This window comes from Bubalus kerabau, chromosome 6 (genome assembly GCF_029407905.1).
Source record: "Bubalus kerabau isolate K-KA32 ecotype Philippines breed swamp buffalo chromosome 6, PCC_UOA_SB_1v2, whole genome shotgun sequence".
Lineage (NCBI taxonomy): Eukaryota > Metazoa > Chordata > Mammalia > Artiodactyla > Bovidae > Bubalus > Bubalus kerabau.
This window is the reverse complement of record NC_073629.1, coordinates 106,091,766-106,113,044: the sequence shown is the minus strand read 5'-3', so window position 1 is coordinate 106,113,044 and position 21,279 is coordinate 106,091,766. Positions and strand designations below refer to the sequence as shown.

Genomic DNA, 21,279 nt, shown 5'->3' with positions numbered 1-21,279 from the left:
AGAATATTGTTTCTTCAACTAGGTGTTTAAATTGTATCCCTTGGTTTCTATTGTGAAGGGAGCGATTAACATAGTAAACTGCTGGAGTTTTTCTGAACCCAGGTAGGTGAAAATATGTGCAGAAAATATGTGCAGAAAGTTTAAGAATCTGCATTCTTTAAAACCAGGCTTCAAAATATTGTTGCCATAGACTTTCTGTATTTGGAAATGATTAATGCTGAGCAGTGAAGAACTACCAAGTACATAGTGTAAAGAGCTCACTGGGGAACTTTTTCCAACATCACCATTCTTTAGCACATTTGTTTCCAAACACTGCTGCTGCTGCTGCTGCTGCTAAGTCGCTTCAGTCGTGTCCGACTCTGTGTGACCCCATAGACGGCAGCCCACCAGGCCCTGCTGTCCTGGGATTCTCCAGGCAAGAACACTGGAGTGGGTTGCCATGGCCTTCTCCAATGCATGAAAGTGAAAAGTGAAAGTGAAGTCACTCAGTCGTGTCCAACTCTGAGTGACCCCATGGACTGCAGCCTACCAGGCTCCTCCACCCATGGGATTTTCCAGGCAGGAGTACTGGAGTGGGGTGTCATTGCCTTCTCTGCTCCAAACACTGGGACCTATCAAAAAACCTAGTGCCTTCTTCAGACTGGGGTGATTGTAGGATATGCTTATCCTCAATGACATGTAAATTGAAACTGGATACAACAGAATATTTGCAATTCCAATTTTTCAAGGAAACATTTAAATTCAGGTTTCAAGTGAGTTGGAAGTCTTATATAATTAGGTGAGGGTCCCCTCCCTCATGCTTGTAATTACACTGCAGTGTGGAAGATGAATGTCAAAAGTATGAGGGCAAATAGGACGCCATGCGTTTTGTAAACTGGTCATCGCAGCTTCATTTGGCTTAGTCATTAGGTTAATCAAATATGAAGCCTGTTAAGACATCCATTAGCTAGTTTCTTTTTTAGCAAATCTGAACGAGGTTACAAAGATAGGCATATACGTATATCATTTTTATTCAGCAAGCATTTCTTAGTGGTAGCTCTTCAGCACCAGTATACCTTTCTGCATTAGCCTGTATACATTCTACATTGTGTGTATGTGTGTGTGCGTGTGTGCGTGCGCGTGTGCATGTGCATGCGCGCACACGCTGTATCACTTTAGTTGTGTTTGACTCTTTGAGACCCTATGGACTGTGGCCTTCCCCAGGCTCCTGTCTATGGGATTCTCCAGGCAAGAATACTGGAGTGGGTTGCCATGCCCTCCAGGGGATCTTCCTGACCAAGGGATCAAACCTGCCTCTCAAGTCTCCTGTATTGGGAGGCTGGTTCTTTACTACTAGCGCCACCTGGGAAGCCCTACATTCTCCATTAACCCATGGCCAATCGCTGGGCCTTGTTATCATTTGGAATTAACCACCCTAGAAATCTTGAACTCCCAGGAGGTCTGAGTTTATACTAAAACCTTGTGAATGTCAGCTTTGTTTCTAAGCAGAAATCATACTAATACTTCGTGTGTGTGTGTGTGTGTGTGTGTATGTCAGTCGCTCAGTCATATCCGACTCTTTGTGACCCCATGGACTGTAGCCCGCCAGGCCCCTTTGTCCTTGGAATTCTCTAGGCAAGAGTACTGGAGTAGGTTGCCATTTACTTCTCCAGGAATACTTTGTAGACTATTTCTGTGTCATTTTATTTAATCCTTACGACAAATAATCATTACCTTATTTGTTTACACATTTCCCATTTGGTCAAAACTAATTCATCGTACTAGAAAAGCTTCAAGATTTCTTACCCCATTTACAGAGAAGTGGAGTCAAAGTGAAATGTGGGGCTGAGGTAGGAGGTGGGCTCCAGGAAATGCAAAGAGGAGGCTGAAAGTGAAAGTTAGTCACAGAGTCGTGTCCCACTCTTTGTGATCCCCTGGACTGTAGCCCACCAGGGTCCTCTGTCCTTGGAATTCTCCAGGCAAGAGTACCGGAGTGGGTTGCCATTTCCTTCTCCAGGGTAAGAGCAGGCTGGATGATTGTAAATGTCCAGTCTGGAGCCCGTCTGTCTCTTGCTTCAGGGCCATGGTGTATGCTGTGTGCTTAGTTGCTCAGTCATGTCCAGCTCTTTGCGACCCCATGGACTTTAGCCCACCAGACTTCGTTGTCCATGGGATTCTCCAGGCAAGAATATGGAAGTGGGTTGCTATTCTCTTCTCCAGGGGATCTTCCCAACCTAGGGATCAAACTTGGGTCTCCTGCATGGCAGGCAGATTCTTTACCATCTGAGCCACCAGATAAGCCATGGTCAGTGTCTTTTTGAGGCAGTTTTGAAATTTCTTAGTTCAGAGGTACTGAGCCACTAAAGCCATATGAATAAAATTCAAGAATGTCATGGTTACTGCCTTTTATTGAGTGCTTACATTGAACCAACAAGGATATAAACAATATGTTTTATCCTCACATAGTATGAAATAGGTACTATTACTACCCTAATTTTTATATAAGGAAACTGAAGAGTTGAATAATTTGCTCAAGATCACACAGCAAGTAAGTGGCAGAGACCAGATTAAGTCTGTAACTTTTTTTAAAATTGAAACTTTTTTCAAAATTATTTATTTTTGTTGTTTTGAGAGGGTTTCTCTCTAGTGGCAGTGTGCGGGCTCTAGGTACGCAGGCTCAGTAGTTGTGGCTTGTGGGCTCCAGAGCGCAGGCTCAGTGGTTTCAGTAGTCGTGGTGCAGGGGCTTAGGTGACCCATGGCGTGTGGAATCTTCCTAGACCAGGGATCAAACCCATGTCCCCTGCATTGGCAGGCGGACTCTTTACCTCTGGACCACCAGGGAAGTCCTAGTCTGTAACTCTTGATTCTTACACAATTTGTGGCACCCTTACTCTTAGAAAGTGTTCTCTTGACTCCTTAGAATATTAGGGGGAAAAGAAAAACTTTTGCATTTTAGCTCAGGAAGTGGCCTTTGGTTCTTTCAGGCACACCCCTTTGTACTAAAGTCCTGAAAACTGTGATGACCTTGATGAGGTCACTTCTATGCCAGGGTAGGGCCAAGTCTCCCAGTCCCTGGATCCCCAGGCCAGTGCTTATTCTGCTAGACAGCATTCCCTGTCCTGTGGAAGACCTGATTTGATGGCAGAGATGACTCTTAAGGAACCTATTGTATTTTGACAAGTGTGCCTCAGTCACAGGAGGGAGAGTAGCAGAGAACATTATTAAGGTCACAGATGACCTTCTTGAGGTTCATTCCAGCCTCAGGCATACAACCTAAGAACATTCTTTAGCCAGCAAGTTGTTCTTTTCCATTCTATTTTTTGTGCCCAAAGCAAACTGTTTGTGAGTTATCTGATGTCTTACAGTCTCTCTTTTCATTTTGTTTATTTGGTTTTGCATGCGCGCACTGTGACTAGTTAGGAAGGCTACAAGGTCATTTTAGTGTTTTCCCACAGAGACTCAAAACACCTAACATGACATTAATAGATTAATTGTAGGAGGAAGTGGATTTAAAATGCTTTGGCCAAAGAGTACCTTTGGGAGGGGCCACTGTAGCTGCTGACCTTGGAGTCAGACCTAGGAAAGAATTCTTCTCTGTAAGGTATTTACCCTCTGTGGAACTAGGGGTCAGATTTTTAACCTGTCTGAGCCTTAGTTTCTTCCTATGTAAAGTAGTGGCTAATAGTAATACCTCTCTTACAGAGTACTTAATGGAAAATGAGTACAGTAGCATATGGTAGGTGCCTGTCACTGAATGGGCCTTAATAAGTGAGAGAACACAGCACTTTCTTTTGAGAATAGCATAAAATCTGTCTGACAGCCAATTAGAGCTTCCTTGATGAGGAGGCTTTGTAATTATCTGCTCTGTTATGTACAGTAGGATTTCTACATGGTGAGGGGTGGATGGGGCAACCATTTGACATGAAAGAAATATTCTAATTTAGTTGTGCCGTTGTGATTTAGGAGCTGATTTCTAGTGGACCACTGTGAGGTCAGTATTACTTACGAATGTACAAAGTTGTAGAATCATTAGTTTCAGTGTTAAAGTGAAATCACTCAGTCGTGTCTGACTCTTTGCGACCCCGTGGGCTGTAGCCTACCAGGCTAACTCCGTCCACGGGATTCTCCAGGTAAGAGTACTGGAGTGGGTTGCCATTTCCTTCTTCAGGGGATCTTCCCGACCCAGGGATCAAACCGAGGTCTCCCGCCTTGCAGGCAGACGCTTTACTCTCTGAGCCACCAGGGAAGCCTGTTTCAGTGTTAGGTTGTCTCCTAATCCCCTCTGTTAATCCCCAGGTGCTGAGTGATCATCGTTCTCATGAGAAGAAAATGCCTTCACATTTGCCAAAGAGTAATGGTTGTTAAAATCAGAACAACCAGTTTTATCATTATGTCCAGAAAGAGACTTGTATTATATTCATTTAAAATTTTTTCTGATTGTAGAAATAGTTGAAGTAGGACTGTCAGCTTGATTTGTAGTCACCTGAATAACATTTTCTTTAAAGTAAGCAGAAAGACAACATTGTAGAATGGTCCAGGAAAAAAAATCTCCCTGCCTGCAGGAATTTTTGCCAGGTTGCAAAATTTGCTGCACCCTTTCCACAGTTTAGTCACTCAGTCGTGTCTGACACTGTGACCCCATGGTCTGCAGCACACCAGGCTTCCCTGTCCATTACCAACTCCTGGAGCTTGCTCAAACTCATGTCCATCAAGTCGGTGATACCATCCAACCATCTTATCCTTTGTCATCCCCTTCTCCTGCCTTCAGTCTTTCCCAGCATCAGGGTCTTTTCCAGTGAGTCAGTTCTTCTCATCTGGTGGCCAAAGTAGTGGAGTTTCAGCTTCAGGATCAGTACTTCCAATGAATATTCAGAACTGATTTCCTTTAGGATGGACTGGTGGATCTCCTTGCAGTCCATGGGACCCTCAAGAGTCTTCTCCAACACCGCAGTTCAAAAGCATCAGTTCTTTGGGCCTCAGCTTTACTTCTCCATGTGTACCTCCGTGTTTACCCTTTGCACACTTCTCCGTGTTTTAGCTGTGAAGCACCTGATAGCAGTGAGGCTGCCTCTGCTCATTTTCAGCATGGGAGTTGCATTTTCCATTTTGGTTTAAGTTCTTGTCTGCAGGTTTCATTTAAATCCATTGTACTTTCTTTTATACAGTGAGCGCTTTCTCATGGATAAACTTAAGGTGCAATTTAGAGAGAGGGACTAGTCTAATCTTTTCATTTGAATGTTTCCAGTAGAAAAGGTTTAAATTAAGGTTCAAATCTCCATGTTCAAGGCACATAAGATGTCCTATTTAAATGAACACCCTCCATTTAAAATCGACAGTATATTGTTATAAATCAAATTCAAGAATTATTCTTAAACACATTCATGAATATAAGCTAAAATAATGATCTTTTGAACAGTGCTTCAATAAGTGCTTCAATGACTCACAGGAAATTATACTGGAGTGTAGAGTATTTTATATCTTATCATTGGCTTACATTTGTTAGAGTTACTGAGGGTTTTCAGAGTCCCTAATTACTGTTAACCCTGTCCTCAGGAGCTGCAAATTTTCCATTCCTGTGTCTGTATGAAGTGGGATTCTTTGCCCAGTATTAAGAAAACATATCCCCTCACCAGTGGCATGATCTGTCCATTTAAAAGAGAAAAAAGAAAGTACATGCTATCTGCACAGTTGAACATTTTTGTGTTTCTTAACTCTCTCAAAAATTATTATTGTACCCTGAAGGTAAGTAGCTTAGAATTTGCTCATTATCAAATGACAAAGTTGGGGCCTATTTAAGAAGCAAAGCATACTTGGTTGGCAATTATTTGAGAGGCAGAGGATTGCTATTTATGGTGATATTTAGTGTCATTGTCATGAAAAAGGGAAATGCCATAATGTGTGTAAAACTCCCAACCGTTTTGGAAGGTGGTCAGAATAGACTTGCCTGTAGTCTTCTTTTCATTCCACTAAAATGTGTAAGTTGGCCTGGAGCAGCATTTCCCAAGCTGTTCATTGAACATTAGTTCTTATACAATGCGAGTAAGTATCCTCGGGGGGTGAAGAAGGATCCTTGACAAAATAATGGCCAAAGGCATTTCTTTTCTATATAATTAGTATTGAGAACGTTTGTGCTCATGTACAGCCCTTCAAGAGAAAGAATACAGTATGCAGCGTTTCTCGAACTTACTGGGCCATGGAACCCTGTTTGTGAGAATGCTTGATCAGCATTTCATGTTATGACTGATGTGGAGTAGAGCCCAGTTGAGCAGTTCAGGTATAAAGAGTTTATGAATAAAAAATGAATCCTTTGTATAGGCTAGCTGGGCCAGTAGTGGGAAAGGACTTCTCTGGGAACATATATGTTTCCAAACTAACATAGACTCTTAGGGATTATGTGATTTCAAAGATCATGTAGTCCCATTGCCAGTAGCAGTATTAACAGAAGCAGTCTCCATCTTTCGGAGCACTTGCTGTTCATCAGGCACTGTGTTGTTATTCTACATGCATCATTAACCACTGGTCTCTCTAGAATAGTTGACCATCCATTGGTCTTCATTTATGCTTTGGAGAATATAATTTATTTTTAAAAAACAAATAATTGAGAATTTATAATCCACTTATGCAGCCATTTACTGAGCGCCAGCACCATGTTCTTTATTCTGATGATGTTACCATTGCTCAGAATGCTTCTGGGACTTCTTTGGAGATTATCTTCAGAATATCTATCAGATTTTTTGGAAAATGTGTTGACATACTTTTTTTTTTTTTTGTACTTGAAGGTGATTTTGATTTGGAAAATAGCTAATAGTGTTTCAGGACCAAGTCAGGTGAAAAATAAGGGTCAGAAGTTACAGTCTGGCAGCCCTCAATTTTCTTTGATCTGCTTATAATTTTTTTTTAAAAATTAAACTTGAAAATGTGAAGATTTATCATTTAAAACAATCTGGTTTCCTTTTTCTTTTTTCCTAAACCAAACAAAATAATACTCCTTATGAAGCCGTTCCAAGGGTTCTGGAAGAGATAATGAGGGTAGTGACACAGGGAATGGGCATAATGGATGTTCTCTGTGATGCTATTTACAGTGTTTTAAAATTGAAGATTTTCCTGGTGGTCCAGTGGTTAAGAATAAAATTGAAGACATTGAGATTATTCATTAATATGGGACTCATTAAAAATTGCATCCATTCAGTGGACTGTCATTCAATTATTATAAGGGATGTAGGTCTTTATTTGATAGGGGAAATTATTCACATTATTTAAGTGAAAAGATTACAAAACAGTTGGTATAGTATTTTTGTATGGTATTATCTAATTTGGGGGAACTAACTTAACCTCATATCTCATTTATATAAGAAAAGCTTTTAAAAGTATATAACCCAAAATACTAATGCTGCTTGATTCTGGCTACTTGGATTAAAGGTATTCTTTCAAAACAAAACAAAACAAACTCAAACCCACAAACCTATAACAGCATCAGTGCAAAACTGCTATATATATCCATTTCATCAGCTTAGTGTATAATAAGGCACACAACAAATTTAATAGTCAAATGAAAATGGCTTTGTTTGTCCATCTCAGCATATGAAAAGTTCATTTTTCTCTAGATGTTCTCGTCTCTGATATTTCCTGGGACCCCAGGTTTACTTACTAGTCCAAAAGGGTCAATTAAGGACACCATCAATAAAATGTTCAGGCTGCTAAAGAGCCCAGTTTCTTTGCTGCTATTTTTGCTTCTGCTGGAATATGGTGTAACCTCCAAGATCAAGTGATCTGGGGTACTGAGCAAGACCCTGTCCTTAGCAGGATTGTTATGGTGGTTGAGACCAGCTTCGGCCCGTGACTCTGGTTCTTTAGTCATTCTTCAGGATGCTATATCAGGAGTTGTGCTAGCTTCAACTTTTTGTGTGTCCAGGATCTGGCTTTTGCTTCTTACATTGAATCTGAAGCTGTCACTGCGATGGACCAGCATTCCTCCATGGCCCTCATCAGTTGGAGCTGAGTAGTAACTGCTCCCCACCTCCCTTTTTTGGCTGTGCTGCATGGCTTGTGGGATCTTAGTTCCCCAACCAGAGATCGAACCCAGGGTCCCTGGCAGTCAAAGTGCCAAGTCCTAACCACTGAACCACCGGGCAGTCCCCCAGGAGCTGCCCCTTTGGATGAGGTGTGCACTCTCCAGTTCCCCTTAATCCCCATTACTCCTTATTATTTCATTGACGCTGTGCCAGGTTCAGTTCAGTTCAGTTGCTCAGTCGTGTCTCACTGCTTGTGACCCCATGAACCGCAGCACGCCAGGCCTCCCTGTCCATCACCAACTCTCGGAGTCTACCCAAACTCATGTCCATTGAGTCAGTGATGCCATCCAACCATCTCATCCTCAGTCGTCCCCTTCTCCTCCTGCCTTCAGTCTTTCCCAACATCATGGTCTTTTCAAATGAGTCAGCTCTTTGCATCAGGTGGCCAAAATTTTGGAGTTTCAGCTTCAACATCAGTCTTTCCAGTGAACTGCTACTGCTAAGTCGCTTCAGACCCCATAGACAGCAGCCCACCAGGCTCCCCTGTCCCTGGGATTCTCAAGGCAAGAACACTGGAGTGGTTTGCCATTTCCTTCTTCAGTGAACACCCAGGACTGATTTCCTTTAGGATGGACTGGTTGGATCTCCTTGCAGTCCAAGGGACTCTCAAGAGTCTTCTCCAGCACCACAGTTCAAAAGCATCACTTCTTCAGCACTCAGCTTGCTTTATAGTCCAACTCTCACATCCATACATGACTATTGGAAAAACCATAGCCTTGACTAGACGGAGCTTTGTGGACGAAGTAATGTCTCTGCTTTTTAATGTGCTGTCTAGGTTGGTCATAGCTTTCCTTCCAAGGAGTAAATGTCTTTTAATTTCATGGCTGTAATCACCATCTGCAGTGATTTTGGAGCCCCCCCAAATAAAGTCAGCCACTGTTTCCGTTGTTTTCCCATCTAATTGCCATAAAGTGATGGGACCGGATGCCATGATCTTAGTTTTCTAAATGTTGAGCTTTAAGCCAACTTTTTCCCTCTCCTCTTTCACTTTCATCAAGAGGCTCTTAAGTTCTTCTTCACTTTCTGTCATAAGGGTGGTGTCATCTGTATATCTGAGGTTATTGATATTTCTCCCGGCAGCCTTGATTACAGCTTGTGCTTCCTCTAGCCCAGCATTTCTCATGATGTACTCTGCATATAAGTTAAATAAGCAGGGTGACAATATACAGCCTTGACGTACTCCTTTTCCTATTTGGAACCAGTCTTAGGCCAGGTTAGGGTTTGATTTATATCTCTGTTCTGAGCACTGAGGATATATGTAGATATAAATGAGACACAGTTGCTTTCTTCAAGAAGTCCTTGTCTGGTAATAGAGACATGTTAAAAAGTAATTCAGTATGTGATAGGTTCTATAGTCAAGTGTATATTTAAATGTTAACTAAGCACCTACCACATGCCAGGTATTAATGTTGAGTGCTGTAACTTATCTCATTTAAGCAAGCATTTCTGTGAGTTGGTGTTACTTTTTTATTTCCATTTTACACATGAGAAAGTGAGCTCCAAGATGGTTAAGTAACTTGGCCAAGGTTATAAAGCTAGTAAGTAGGTAATTGTGATTTAAAATCAGTTTTCTGACTAAGAGCATCAATTCCCACTCTGCCTTCTTTGGAATCATTAAAGCTTGACCAATGTAACCAATGCACTGGTTCTTATCTTAGGGTGTTTTTTAGGGCAAGATGATACAATTGTCTGGTGAGAGGCTCCTGAGACCAGGATTGGGGAAGAAAATGAGTTAGAATCGCAGAGGCTCTTGGTCCACAGCAATGTTAAGCTAGAGAAAGCCAACCTGAGTGGGACTTCCAGATGGAAATTCTAGGGTAATTTCTCTTCCTACTTGTTGTTGTTAAGTAGTTTCTGACTCTTTTGCGACCCTATGGACTGTAGCCTGCCAAGCTCCTGTGTCCATGGGATTTCCCAGGCAAGAATACTGGAGTGTGTTGCCATTTCCTTCTCCAGGGGATCTTCCCGACCCAAAGATGGAACCCATGTCTCCTGCATTGCCAAGTGGATTCTTTACCACTGAGCCACCTGGTAAACCCCCACTGGTGGCTTGAATTCTACTAAGGTGACTGTTGATGAGAAACAGGGATTGAAGTGTTTTTCTTGCAAACTGCCAAGAACTAATAAAAACTATGCCAAAGACCATCACAAAGTATCAAGGGGCATGTTTGGTTTAATCTGGTGCATCAAAAGTGGAGTCAGAGGTAGACTTTTGGAACAATAACTAGACCTCAGCTGGGATTGGTGGTGAAAGGCACGGATTTCCAGCATAAAGTTGGGGAAGATTTTTAGTAGCAGCTGGTAGTCCTCCTACACTGCTCTTTAAGGCTCAGGAGTTGCTTTCTGCAGGGTTGCAGAGTATGCTGGAGATAAAAAAAAGAGACATTACTTCATAGTAGCTTTGGGGCCTTAAGGAGCTAGGCTTTTCTGAACTTTAACCCCTTTGTAAAACAAGGAATTTGGATTGGGTGACCTTTAGTATCCCCCCCCCTCCTTTTTTTAATGCTTTTTCAGACACAGTACAGTATACTTTACGTATGCTAGCTCATTTAATTCTTAGAGTGACTCTGATACAGATGGTGATATCCATATATCACTGATAAGGAGACTGAGGCTCAGGGTTAGCCTAGTGTCATACAGTTAATAAGTAGAGGAATCTCAATTTGGAATTAGCTTTTCCTGATTCCCAGTGTTTAGTTGTTTTGATGTGAATAAGCATATTCCTCTGCTTCCCACCCCTCAAAGCAGCTTTTTTGCTTCCTTGCAGCTGACCTGACCCCCAGTCTTACGAGGTTAGGCAAGGCTCTAGCATGAATAAGGCACACAACTAGCCTATTGGCCTTCTGCCTTCCCTTCCAAAGTTGGTAGCTATTCAGGATCTAAACCTTTCAGAAAAGAACTGCAATATCTGTAACTCTGTGTAGCTTCAGAAATCGTCCCACAATGCACTCTGTTAGCGTATCTGAGCTCTTATTTAGATGCCGTAGTGAAATTGCCATGCAGTCCTTTAATATTTTAATGTATAATCTTTTTAATGATATAGTTGTTTCTAGTCCTTAAAAAGTATACATGTGATTTGCTACTGGTTAAATGTTTCTAGTAGTTTAGCAATAAAATTTGTATCATATTATGGAGTGCTGTTTGTCAGATACTTAACTGGATCTCTAACCAACAGATGAAATTAAACATCATAATTGTTAATGAAGTTGGGTGTGATGACTAATGCTATCTATGCATACAGTCAGCCTCTGTCTGTGTATACTGAACTCACAAATACAGAGGGTCAACAGTATTGCACTACCTAATATAAGGGGCTTGATCATCCTTGGATTTTAGTAAATGCGGGGGATCCTGGAACCAGTCTCCCATGGATACCAATGAAGGACTGTAAATGTGACATCTGAGAATTTCCTTGGACTTGGGCCTGGGGTGCTCCATGTCTTGGTAAGCATTGTAGTGCCATGGCAAGGTTACCACCCTGGGTGGGGCCTGAGTTTAAATCCTAGATGAATGGCTAGGGGCCAGTTGCTTAACATCTCTGCACCTCCGTCTTTCTCTAAGAGAAGTTAGTATGGCAAAGTCATTGGACAGTCCACCTTGCTTCTTTTTCAGGAAACTGCTGGATCTCTGCATATGTCTGTAATGACCTCTTATGTAAAATTGAGGAATTTCTAGAAAGGATCTCATTTGTCTGCAAAACAGTTGTGTTGTTTAGTCCTGGGATATTTTGTTTTGATGAGAGGAAGCAGATCTAAGGAGATCATTAAAGGCCTCAGGTAATAATGAGATGTTTCTATTTGAATACTTTTTTAAAAAAATTTTAATTGATTTTCACTGTATTAGAAGGCTTCTCTTAAAACATAAACAGTTGGGCACGTAATCCATAACAAGTCTTTGACCACCACTGGTAAACTTTAGTACCCAGAATGTCTTCAGTAACCACGATACTTAAAATTCATCAGCCCTGTGCTTATTCTTAAAAATGTGGTAGAAAAGTTAATCCTCTTGATATTAAAATTCTGTTATATTGAAAGCTAATCAGCAATATTTTGTAACCACCCTAAATAAATTAGTTAACCCATCAAACTATATTGTTTTAAATAGTATATTCACTAATGTTCACTGTTTGCCAGTTTTCCCCCCCTTTATCATTATATTTTCCTCTTGGGTTCCTGGTGGACTTTTTGAAAATACCACTGTACCTGTCACTAACTTCATACACTATCACAGAATTTTTCTACTTAGATTCGTTTATATTTCAAAATAATGAAATGTGTGCTTTTGAAATTACCATGGACATAATGACAGATGCCTTTTTGGAAATCTTGCAGACTGTTGTATGAGCATTGATATCACTCTTTTTTACTTTAAAGAAGCTGTATTTTCTTTGGAGCCATTGGATTTAGCCCACCCAGTTTTCTTTTTCTTCTTCTGTTAATGCTCAACAGAAAGCTGAAGATAGTTAAGCCACAACTTTCCAACCTTGTGCACATTGCTTTTCTGGTTTACTGCCATAGGATCCTGGAGCAGTATCTTACAGACATCTTTGATGGCCAATCAGAAGCAGTTAAATTACCTTAAATTTTTTTAAAATGGAACTCTGACAGCCAATAAGAAATCCTTTGGGTGGGAACTGTAACAGCCCTTTCGGGTGATTTTAAGAACACTTCTAAAATTTCAGAATCTTCTGTTTTGGAAGCACATGGGGCCCTAGTGCATCTGCTGTGTGCATTTGCCAGGCATTTTGAAGCCTTAAGTTCCTTGTAGTGTGAAGTCTGGATCTGACCCCTGTTCTGCTTCTCAAGGTAACTTTAAAACAGGAAGTGTGCAAAGGAGGTAACTGATGACGTGAGCAGCCAATCATGGCTTTGTATTCTTAGCTGATAAAGCAGCTCAACCAATGGGACTACTCTGGAGGCAAGGTTTGGTGTCAAATAGCATGCTAGATTGAATGCCTTTGACTGTTAAAGTGGAAGGAGGCTGCAGGGCTTCATTGGAGCCTCGGAGTTTTTCACTGAGGCAGGGGTCAGCTGAAAGACAAAGAAAAATGGCGAATAGTTTGCTGGGGGGTGGGGGGACAGCTGTTCGGGCTTTCACTGGAGTGGACATTCCAGACTCAGGTTTCTGCATCTCCTGCTGCCTTTTGTTTCCTCCGTCCTTTTTGGGGGGGAGGGATAGGAGTGACTTAAATTCTCCCTGTCCGAGGAGATATAAATAACTACATGTAAAATTAATGCAGTTCCCGGTAAGTTTAATTCTTTGTTTTGTGTTAAAATGGTAGAAACTGTTTAGCTTCAGAGAGTGTAGACAAGTTGCACTGTTTCAGAAAATGGCCACTTTACATTCCATGCATACCTTTTGGTGCACCTAGAATACCTTGCTCTGTTTAGATTTTGCATGCCCTTCAGCTAGGATTTCTTTTCCTAGTTGAGTATTGACTAGAGCAGGTACATGAAGGAAGGCTAATCATTTTTCCGGGGCACACAGAAGCAAAGCACTTTCTCTTTGCTTTCGGTAAACTTAACTGTTTTCCAAATAATTTTCCTTTGTTCAAGTGCACTGAACCTTTCCTATAGAATGAGCTGAGTTGTTGTGAGACTTTTTCTGTTTCCATGCACTTTGTTGACATTTGTGTTTTCAGAGGTGGAAGTAGCACCATTGCTGTTCTAAATTTGTGTGAAAATATGATTTGCACTGGGATGCAGGTTCTAATGGTAAAGGCCCACATGCCAATGTGAAATTCTCCCATAACTTTCTTGATTTACCTGTCTGCTTCTGCATTCTAATAAGTACCAGTTAATGAACAGCCTTTGTTTTAAAATGCACATTTTAGCTTAGAATGCCGGTTAGAAACATCTCCACTGTATTGGCAGTGACAAGAACAAATCTTTTTCCACTAGTTTCACACATTTTGTTAGGTGTTGATTTGGTTCCTTAAAATGATGTGAGCAAAATGCTTTACATTTTCTATATGAAGTCTTTAAAATCCTAATTTTACCTACAGTTTGTGAATAGGAAAGTAAAGTGTATAGGCACCCTGTCTTTTGCCCTTGGTCCCCCCGCCACCAACCCCCCCTTTAGGGATATGAAACTAATGTAGGTTGCTGGCTAATTGGTAACCAGCCTGTTCTTGTGACTAGTGAAATCTTCCATCTCATGTACTAAGATCCATAAGACACTTGATTCCAAAAAGCAATTCTTTGTTTTCTTTCTGTTTGCAAATATGGAATGAAGGTCATTGGAACATTTCTGCAGCAGACTTAGCATGGAGCTGTGGACCGGCAGCGCTCAGCCTCTGGGGAGGGAAAAGGAGCAGGCCCTGTCCGAGAAGTTTGGAGGCTGTTAGTTTGCCTTCCCCTTGAGTAAAGGATTTACCTGAGAGAATCGATGGGGGTTTAGATTTTGGGTTCTTGGAATTGGAGTGATATAGCAGTCAAAGTTGCTAGATACAGGCCTCTGTCGTTGCTCGGAAAAGTGACCTTGAAAAACTGCCGAGGAGTTGAAAGATTGAAGGACAAAGTTTGTTTATGCAGATTTTGGACTGAAAAGCTTCTGTTTAAGATGAAAAGAAGCTGTACTTCTGATGTTCAAGTCCAGTGGTTAGTAGAGTTATGTTATAGATTCAGATTAGGAGTTTCCAAGCAATACAGCAGTGAGGCTGCGTTCATTTTTCTCTCGCACTCTTCTTCGTTCCCTCCCCCCAGCAAAAAAATTTTAAATCCTTCTGGTATGATGGTTGAGTGAACTGCCTAACATTCAGAATTCCTTGCATGCTACCTTGTCTTCTATGTAATCTAGAGGATTCTTAGTGAAGAATGGTATTTCAGGAGTTCAAAGCAGTTATGTTTGTGAAACTTCTTTTGGGAAATTGGAATGCTTATGGTAAGAAAACAGTCCTTCTTTACGGAAAAAAAAAAAAAGGCAAATGGTCATTCTGAGAAGTTAAGTCCTAAGAGAAAGGAGTACATGTTAAAGATTACTTTTTAATAGATTATTATTTTAGTTTAAATTTGTTTTTTTACAAGTTATTGATTTATATGTTACCAGTTACTCCGTTTTTTAATACGGGATTTAAAAAACAGTTGTAGATACTGAATGACCCTGCTGGTCCTGGGAGAAGGCCCGGAGCTGGGGAGGCAGAAGGTAAGTGGCTCACAGTGTGAGGCCTAGGTAAAACTCTTTTAACTTAAGAACTTTGTGGATTTAGCTTCTTGGAAAGCTGCTACCTCTAGCCTGGGTCCTTAACCTTTTTAGGGTCATGGTCCCTGAGAATCTGACCTACTACTGCCTGAGAAGGCGCACATAGACATGCCTGTGCAGAGCCCCTGGTGACTAAGATATTTTCCGGTATATATTGAATGGTGTTAATATGATCTCATTTAACACTTGAGCCAGATAAATGTTTCCCACAGAAATGAAGAAAACTCTACTTCCATAAGGCGCAGAGACCCAGAGCTAACTATAACTTAGGCTGGGGGGTGGGTGCATGTGTGGAGGAGAGGCTTACATGGACTCTGAGGTTTGGATGTTTATTAGCTCTGATGATGGTATCTGAGGCTGCATGGCGCAGTAGCACAGCAGGAGATGGTGTGTTCTGCTATCACCAGCTTTGTGAGCTTGGGCAAGTCAGCCATTTAGTGTCAGCTTCCTCACATGTAAAAATGGAACCTAAAAATAGCGCCTTCCTATTTAGTGGTGAGTCTCAAATAAGATCATGTATGTCAGAGTGCTTTGTAAACTGTGAAGTGCTGCATAAACGTTGGTTGTTACTAATCCAAATTATGGGTTAAATGCTTATGGAGATAGATGTGGCATCAAAGAAAATGCTATTATTTTAATATGTTTAAAAAGAGTTTGTTTAAACCTGACACATCTCTTTTTAAACTGGCTTCACATGCCTTCACCTGCATATTCCTATTTATGCTTATAGAACCCCATGTGATGCAGACTTTGAGACCATCAAACATTCCTTTACCAAGATTCTTACGGAAGAATCTTAACCCTTTAGTCAAAAATCAAGGATCTCTTAGAGCAAGGTGAAATGAGAACGCTGATTTTTTAAAAACCCTTGTTAGATTTAGGGACCTCTCAGAATAAACACCGGGAACCTGTTCTGATTGTATACTAAGATTTGCAGTATAATGCAGGTAAGTTGTAATAGTTGCAGATGTTTAACAGAAGGGGGTTACATTTTTAGTTTGTGCACCAAATATTTATAAAGTAAACGGGAGCCACTTTTCATTTGCTTAGTGGTCATATGATCTCTTTTATGTCAGTTTTCAAACTTGTAAGCTAGTGAATGTTCGGATGAAGACTTAAAAAATACTTGGTCTTATCAAAATATAAATGCGGGAATAAATTTCTCACAGTTAATACCTATTGTAAGATACATTCCCAAGGTAAATTGTGGGAACTCATGGGGTTTTCTTTCTTACCCATTTTACATGCCTGGTGTCATCTATTTTTAGGGTTCCCCCCCAACCTGGGTGGTGGTGGTAGTGGATATTTTATAATCTATTTGATTTCCGGTCCTATTAAGTCATTTCCTCTCAGGCATGGTCAGTCAGCATTGATGTCTACCTCCTTTCTGTGCACTGAAAGAGTCATTTTTATGAAATAAGGTTTGGCAAAATTGGCATTGGCCTCTACAAATAAAATGCTAGTTTCAGGGATGTGTATGTTTGAAGACAGCAGTCATGGTCACTGGGAACATTTTGTTCCTAAAAGAAGACAGGGATCTCCTTTTAAAGAAGCAGTTTACTTTTGTGGAGGCTCCAGTAACCCAAAAGGTACTTTTAAAGCTAATCATTTGTACATGGTCTTCTTCATGAAAGACGTTATTTTTGCCTGTCCCTAATCCCAATGAAGTATGCATACAGAGTGTGTATACTGTTAAGTTAGCCCAGTGAAAATTATTTAGGGATCTAGCCTGATTCCCTTCTTGTGAAGTGGGGAAGTTGAGGCCCAGAGAGGTTAGTTGTCTTGGTCTTCCAGCCTTTTAGTAAGTGGTCAGAGATTGAACTCCAGCTCAGTTCATTCAGTGTTTCTTTTATTCCTCTAGGTTGTTTTTGCTTACTGTGTTTCCTATGTGTCTTCCTTTTTGGTACATCTGTACAGGTTTGCTATATGAATACAGAAGGGACAGAGAGCAAGTGGGCCATGGAAGACGTTCAGAAGTCTTCATGTGGAGTCTGTCGGTTAAGAGAGTCTGCTGTGGCAGCAGACTTACTGTCGTTTTTGGGATCTGAAGATCTCTGGCCTCAGTTAGTTGCTTATTCAGAAAGCTGAGAATCAGCTAGGAAGCTAATGGTACCCACCTGGTTGAACTGTCCTGGAGAGCAGGGTCTCTTTTATGCATCCCTTTCACTGCAAGGAAGTAAAGGCACACAAACACAACACCTGCACGCCAGTCAGTTCTGTTGTTATTGTTAACACACCTCAAGAACATGCTAATTCCCAAACAAGTTTGGGCCTGGTTCTTCAAGTGGTTCCTTAAAGCCAACAAGTATGTAATAAACAAAGATCCCAGGATCTTTTTAAGCATTTACCAAGACTGAATAGAAATCATTGTATATATACTTTCAAAGGAACATTTTAACTATGCCAACTTTAATCATTACTGCCAGCGAAATTAGTATTGTATATCTGCATATGTGTGTTTGGGTAGTTGTAGGTTTGATTTTTGTTTTTATTTTATTTTGCATATTCTCTGGTAGACCATAATGTACTTGAAAATTTTTAATTTTTCCCTTTTGTGGCTGGATTTCTTTTAACTACCTTCATATATTTGAACAAAAGATATAGTTTATTGAAAGAAGAAGAGCTTGAATAATGTAACTCGTTATATTTAAGTCTTGAGGTATACTGTGGCTGAAAATTATAGTAGACACAGCTGGTTGATATCTACTTCACGTCTGCTTAGTTTTCTTTTTAATCGGCTCTTTCTGCTACCTCTGTTGGGCTTGGCTCTTTAGAACTTACATTCTATTTGCTTTATCACCCATATCTTCCTGTCTCTCTCCTTGGCATCAAAAAACCAGACTCTACTGTTCAGTAATTGGCCAAAGTTTTTCTGTAAGAGTATTTACTATAAACTAAGTTACAACTCTGTCCTGCAGTGAAAAGGGGCAACTGAAGGATAAGAAATGAAGATAAATTCTAGTGTAAAGGCAGAACTAAAGGGAAAAAAAATCTTGTAAATGTTTAACTTTAAAGTGGCATAACATAGCTTGTGACCTTGTGTTCCTTAGTTCAGAGGAAGAAAGGATATATAAAAATAACCACAGCAAACAGCAGTGCTGATTCACTTTGTTATCCTTTTTTCTTGGAAGTTCTGTCATTTTGGTCAGTCTCTGTAGTTTCAGTTATACAGAAACCTAAAGAGAAGACCTGCTTAACTGGAAATATCCAGACACAATTAGTTTTTCCTTTATCTACCTACGCTATATAGTTCTTGTGTGTATTTGTGTTAGTAGTTCAGTCATGTCCGGCTCTTTGTGACCCTATAGACCATAGCCCACCAGGCCCCTCTGTCCAGGGAATTCGTCAGGCAAGGATACTGATGTGGGTTGCCATTCCCTTCCCCAGGGGATCTTCCCGATCCAGGGATTGAACCTGTATCTCCTGTGTCTCCCATACTGCAGGCGGATTCTTTACCACTTGAGCCATTGGGGAAGCCCCTGTGAGAAAATACTAAAATTGAATGTTTTATACTTCTTTCACTAATTCACCTGCATGCATGTCTCATTTATGTGGAGATTTCAAAAAAATGTATATAGATAAAATTGGTGTATACTGTAATTGTTGTAATGCTACAGGATCTAACAGTCTGGTAGGGGAGACAGATGATGTATATCAAATGTATTACACTGATATGGAAAGTATAAGCAAAAGGCACAGAATTCAGAGAAGGGGAGACCCTCTGGCTTAGGAATGAGGGAAGGCATTTTAACTATGTGTTGGACTTGGAGGTAGGGGCATGAGCACTTCAGGCGTGGGGAACAGGAGGAGCAGCATCATGATTCAAAAGGTGTAGTGTGGGCTGAGGGCAGTAAATGGTCTAGTCTGCATAGTGCATAAGGATATGAGTTAGGGATAGGTCCGTCCGTCCCAAGTTGCTTCCGTCGTGTCCGACTCTTTGCGACCCTATGGACTGTAGCCTGCCAAGCTCCTGGAGTGGGTTGCTGTGCCCTACTCCAGGGGATCTTCCCGACCCAGGGCTTGAACTCATGTCTCTTATGTCTCCTCCATTGGCAGGCAAATTCTTTACCACTCACGCCACCTGGGAAGCCCTGAGGGAGTAGCAAAAGAAAGAAATCTCAGAAGTGAGTTGGGGTCAGATACTGGAGGGCCTTGACTGCCAAGCTAAGAAATTTGAACTATCTCTCCTTAATAATGGTAAACCATTGGAAATGTTGGGTGATAGGTTCATATAACATTATCAGAGCTGTGCTTTTATAATATTCATTAAATATAACTGTAGAAATGACCAGAGGATCCTAGAAATAGTAAACATTATGCAGTGACTTCACATACTAGGTTCACAACCCATAGGATTATTGTGAGGGTAAAAGAGCAGTGTAAAAGGCTTAGAAGCATACTTGGCACACAGTCCTACATGAGTAGCATTAGCTGTTATCCATCATTTTTATTATTACATGAAAGAGATGAGAACCTGAGCAGAGATAGTGGCAATATGAAGAAAGGTCAGGAGATGGACACTGTTATTACAGAGTTTACCAGTTGATTAAAATTGAACAGAATCTAGGATGACTCAGATTTCAAGCCTGGGAGACTGGAGGATGGAAATAGAAAAGTTAGAAGGAGCAGGTTTGGGGAAAGAAGAAGATAGATGTAACTTTAGACAAAAGGAGTTAGAGTTCTGGGTGGCTTTCCAGTTGGAGATGTTTAGCAAGCAGGACTGGAGCTTTGGAGAAATAACCAGAATTGGTAAAATATGTTTGGAATTGAAGCTCATCAAGATCATAACTGAACCTGGGGAATGGATGGGAAATCAAGGGAGAAGATGGGCAGAGGACCAGAAGAATAAAGCTTCGTGTCCATGACGGAAACACAGAAAAGGTTGGACCTTGAAGTTGAGACATCTAGAAATGAGCATGGTGGAGTGCCATGCATGATACACAATCTTGTCACAAGTTAAAGTGAGCAAGGGCATCAGTATTATCCCATCAGTTCAGTTCAGTCGCTCAGTCATGTCCGACTCTTTGCGGCCCCATGAATCACAGCACTCCAGGCCTCCCTGTCCATCACCAACTCCCGGAGTTCACTCAAACTCATGTCCATTGAGTAGGTGATGCCATCCAGCCATCTCATCCTCTGTCATCCCCTTCTCCTCCTGCCCCCAATCCCTCCCAGCATCAGGGTCTTTTCCAATGAGTCAGCTCTTCACATGGGTTAAATATTAAGAAAGGTAATACTAACGTTTTCAGTGTGTGCCTTGATATGAAGATTAGAAATACTGCCCTATGATCTGGCCTTCACTTTTTCTGAAAAAGTACAAGTGTTTCCTTGAAAAGTTATGCAGTAGCTCTTTGAAATTAGTTATGTATATGTTTATGTATATGTGTGTGGATGCATAACCTCAGGCTTTCTTGTTTAAGCTCTTAAATATACACACACATCTCCATCCAGTGCAAAGACTTTTCCCTAAGTTGCATGCACCTAATCTTATCACTGTTAGCTTTGTACAGCCTCCAATGGCAGCGTTCTGCATGAAGCCAACCATAAATACACAAGTAGGAATTTGGCAACATTTACTTAGCAAGTAATTTATATCCACATGGCCATGATAACACTGAAGAGCAGCACACATAATAAATTACCAGGAATAGGATAGCCTCATCTGTAGGATTAAGCAGATTTCTAGGCTAGGTATGTTGTAACTATCCTCAGTCTAACAGAGGCAATAAGAACCTTTTCATTAGAGGAATAGTGATAAGTTTCCAGCCATCTTACTCTGTTGTTTATATCCTGAACTCCATGATTATTTCTCTTCTGGTAATTAACAGGCAAGATGCTCATAACACTACCCTTGAAGGTAGTTAAGTAACATAATATGTTTGCATGAAACATAGTCCTTTACAGTTAATGGAGTGATTTTTAAAGTTTTTGTCAAACAAGATAGATGAGCACAACTCTTTCTTTTCAGAATGAGACGTAGTACAAATAGGTAGCATACTAGTATGAATACTACCATTATGTTGGGGAA

General features: G+C 40.8%; 1 protein-coding gene across 4 annotated transcripts in view; it reads left to right on the top strand.

Annotated features, from left to right (window-relative positions):
* NFYC (nuclear transcription factor Y subunit gamma) overlaps positions 1-21,279 on the top strand; it is a 64,947-nt gene that overhangs the window by 3,217 nt on the left and 40,451 nt on the right. The window contains exons 1-2 of one of the 4 annotated variants that reach the window (XM_055586235.1): positions 13,113-13,296; positions 15,134-15,194. The exons of 2 other annotated variants lie outside the window; for them this stretch is intronic. The gene's annotated coding sequence lies outside the window, so the exon portion shown is untranslated. Of the gene's footprint in view, positions 1-13,112; positions 13,297-15,133; positions 15,195-21,279 lie in introns of those variants that run through there. One more of the 4 variants, XM_055586233.1, reaches the window with a different exon arrangement.